Source organism: Lissotriton vulgaris, chromosome 12, assembly GCF_964263255.1.
Source record: "Lissotriton vulgaris chromosome 12, aLisVul1.2, whole genome shotgun sequence".
In the NCBI taxonomy this organism is placed as follows: domain Eukaryota; kingdom Metazoa; phylum Chordata; class Amphibia; order Caudata; family Salamandridae; genus Lissotriton; species Lissotriton vulgaris.
In genome coordinates this window covers 783,854,898-783,859,341 of record NC_141700.1, presented here as the reverse complement: position 1 = coordinate 783,859,341, position 4,444 = coordinate 783,854,898, and positions in this window count along the sequence as shown.

The following is a 4,444-nucleotide window of genomic DNA, read 5'->3' as shown; positions in this document are numbered from 1 at the left end:
CATACACAATACATACAGACATATATGGCCATTACAATGGTACGTCAGAACCAAAAAATGAGATACAAGCCAGTACAGGGCAGCAGACCAGTCAACACAAGGAGCAACATCGGAATGCACAGTGCAATTTAGAGAGCAATGATCCAGCATGTTCAGGCAAGCTAATGAGGCAATACAGTATGGGCACAGTCGGTTAGCGAACAGCAAATAAAAACAAAGGAGACTCAGACATAAGGGACACATAAAATAAAGGTACCTGACAGGGATACGATCTCAGTTCCTAGCCATACACTTGTCGTAAGGGGAACTACAGCCCCCATAGCTCGCATGTAAAGGAGACAGCGCAGCCACTCCCCTAATACCGGAAGATCAGCAGGTGTAATGTAAAATCCCAGCCCACCAAGATGCCATCAACCAATCCCTTCACGGTCCCCTAATTCAGAATCAGAGTCCTGCACAGCTCTGGTTAGGAGGTACACCTGGAGCGGGCTCCAAAAATCCTTCGGTCTGCATCTGACAGGCATCAGGTCAGCATAGATGTTGTATTGATCCTGACAGTATATGAGGTCAGTCACCCAATCCTGAGAGCGCGGCACCCTGCCACGACCCCAGCAACAGGCAACCCTACGCTTAGCCAGCAGCAGGGCCACGTCAACAAATCTACGGTGAGAGGCAGGCACGTCCTTAGAGTAGCCCAGCAACATCACTAAGGGGTCAAATGCTACCCCATCCTCCGCCATAATCTGCAGGGCCTCATGAACCTGAGTCCAATATTCCAACACACCCGCACAACTCCAAGCCAAGTGCAGGAAGTCAGCGCCTTCTGCATGACACCTAGCACACCTGTCATCTTCCGCTAAATGAAACCGTAGTTTCCTCGCCGGGGTATAATAGTACCTCTGAACAAACTTGTAGTGGATAATTTTAAGGCGAAAACTAGAAGACACATTGGCCGTGAGCCCACAACAGTGCGTCCACTGCTCGTCGGTGATAGGAGCACCCAACTCGGCAACCCACTGCTCGCGCACCCGATTGGCCGGGACCGAACGCTGTCTGCGAATAGCCCCGTATAATTTCGACACCAGGTGTCGTCCATCTGAAACCAACAGCAAGTGGAGGGGGAGGGTAACCCCAGGCTCCGAAGGGAAATCCGAAAGCAGAGCACGCATGCCCTGCCGCAAGCGGATGAAGTAGAACAGCTCTAGAGGGGAGGGAGCAGCCGCTCCAAAGAAATGAGCCTGCGTACGGAAGGCACCCTCATGAAACAAGTCGCCCCACGTGAGGATGCCCAGACGCCTACACATTTGTTGAAACCCCGTTTCCAACAGCAGCGACAGATCAGGATGATAAGACAGAGGCAGAGCCGGCGAATAAAGAAAGGAGACGCCCAGCAATTGAGCCACCCGCTTCCAAGCATCCACCGTGCACGTCACCGTCGTGCGGGGCGTTTCCACATCGGACACCTTGCCCAAAACCATCCCCTCCAGTGGGAGCGGGTGGGCAACCCAATGTTCAGCAGCAATCTGGGGCATGAACGGCGTGGGGCGCATCCAGTGATAAGCGTAATGCGCCTGAGCGCTGAGATAATAAAGCTCGAAGTCAGGGACGTCGAAACCGCCATCAGCATAGGGCAACGTAAGGGTAGCCCAAGCCACCCGTGGCTGCTTGCCCCCCCAGAACAACCGCAAGAGCTCGGAACGGAGTCTGCTAAAGAAATAAGCACCAGGATGATACGGAAGGTTTTGAAAGAGGTAAAGAAAGCGGGGTAAAACTACCATCTTGATAAGGGACGCCCTACCGGCCATGGAAAGAGGCAAGGACATCCACCTGGTGACATCATCTGCAAGCTTGGTAATAGCCACTCCATAATTAAGCCGAACCGATTCTTCTCTATCCAAGGACACGACAATGCCAAGATAACGCAACTCCGAATCACACCATTCAAGAGGGTAGTCAAGGGGAAACCTAGCTACAGCAGCAGTGAGGGGGAAAAATTGAGACTTCCGCCAGTTGATATGGACACCGGAGACCCCCCCAAAAGCGACCAGCTCTCGTAAGAGCGAATTAAGGTTGTTCTCAGGGTCCTTGACATAGAGTGTAACATCATCGGCGTACAAAGAAATACCGACCTGCCGCTGAAGACAATTAAAGGCGCTCTGCTGGTGAAACTGACGAATCCTGCAGGCCAGTGGCTCAATGGCGATAGCAAACAAGAGGGGCGAGAGGGGGCATCCCTGTCGGGTCCCTCTCGTAAGAGGGAACGAGGGGGATAGCACCCCATTCACCACTACCCTCGCCATCGGATCAGTGTATAAGAGCTTAACCCATGAGATGAAGATCCTGGGGAAACCCATCCGACAAAGAACATCAATAAGATAGCCCCACTCAACAGAGTCAAACGCCTTAGTGGCATCTAGAAAGATGGCGGCGACCGGGACAGTAGGAGCAATGGTCGACACAAGCGAGAACAAGGTGCGAAGATTATGGGAGGTAGCACGGCCAGGCACAAATCCCGACTGGTCAGGCAGCACAATAACGGGCATGAGGTCGGCTAGTCTTACTGCCAATACCTTAGCGAGAATTTTGACATCGCAGTTGAGCAATGAGAGGGGTCTATAAGAGCCCACATCCAACGGATCCTTTCCTGGCTTAAGCAGTGACGTAATGGCGACCTCGCGCATGGAGCCCGGCAGACGCCCCTCCTCCAGGGACTCCTCAAAAACCTCTCGGAGCACAGGGGCCATGGTGTCCACATAACACTTATAAAATTCAGCAGGAAGGCCATCCAGACCGGCGGCCTTCCCATTAGAAAGAGACATGATGGCATTCCTGACCTCCTCCACCTCCAGGGGCCTGCCTAAGAACTCCCGATGACCATCCGATAACCAACAAAGCGCCAGCTCATCAAGAAATCCGCCGTACCGAGTCTCACCCGTCTGCTGTGTCGTGTAAAGGTGTGTATAATGGTCAATAAAAGTACGCTGGATCTCCCAAGTGTCTCGACAGCGAGTGCCATCCGGGGACACCAATTCCAGCACGTCCGACCCATGCCTTGGATGTCTAGTAAGGGCAGCGAGGACCTTACCGGGCCGCTCCCCTTCACAGTATCGCCTCGCCGTCCAGTATTTCCCCCTATGCTTAGCCTCTCTAGCAGCCTCCTCCTCGTACTCGGAGAGCTTAGTACGGAACTGCGCCAGAAGATCGGGATCAGAGTCAACCTGCATCCTGCGTTCTAAGTCTCGCAGGTCAGCTTCCAAGCCCTCGAGGGTCCGAACAATCAGCCGAAGTACTCCACAACTTTTAGAAATAGTGACACCCCGGATCGTAACCTTGAACGCCTCCCAGATGACCTCGACGCTGTCCACAGAGCCCTTGTTCCTAGGGAAGAACGCCTCTACCTCCATACCAAGCTCCTCCTTGAACACCGGGTCAAGCAAAGCAGTCGGAAACAGCCGCCAAGGTGGGCGCGGCCTATGCAGCCCGGGGACGGATAGAACAACCTTCACCGGACAGTGATCAGAGTACGTCCGAGCCAGATGTGTAGCCTCCCGTAGGCCAGCTACCAGCCCTCTAGAGAGAAACACATAATCCAGTCTCGCCCATGAACGAGCATGTGTGGTGTAATGAGTGCCCTCCTTGGTGGCAGGGTGGGTGTACCTCCAGCTATCGACCAACCCGGCCTCTTCCACAATCCCACGCAACACTTCCCTAGCCTGTACATTATACTGAGGGCTCCCCTCCGATCTGTCCGACTGGGCATGAAATGCAAGATTGAAATCACCCCCCCACACAATATAAGTGGCATCCACAGCAAGAACCTGACCCCACAAAGTGACAAAAAAAATTGGCGTATCGACATTAGGAGCATAACAATTAACAAACAATACAGTGTTCTGCCCAAGCCGCCCCCACAGTAGCACATAGCGCCCCTCAGGGTCCCCCACAAATCCCAGTTCCTGAAATGCGAGCGATCTTTTAACAAGGATAACAACCCCACGAGCATAAGAAGAATAGGAAGCAAACCTCCTGGCCGTAGCCCACCTCCCGCCAAAGGTGGGGGAAGGAGCGGGGCGCAGATGCGTCTCCTGGAGGAGAGCAACATGAATAGCATGCCTGTCCAGGTACTGGACCACACTACGACATTTCCTGGTATCATTAAGTCCTCGTACATTCCAGGACAGAATCGATATCTGATCTACAACAGCAGTCGACATTACCCAGTTTCAGGGCCCCACGGGACCCAACAAGCAAATACAGGGCATCCAACTACCAGCAACAGCCAGAGACAGGTCCACCCCCTAGGGCGCAGACACCCCCCCACAGACACTCTGCACATTCCCCAGCCATCTCCAAACAAGTCAACCAAAACCACAACGACCCCCCCCAGCCAAACCATCCATGCAACAAGCACTCAGAACATACCGCACGCTGCACGCCACCAATC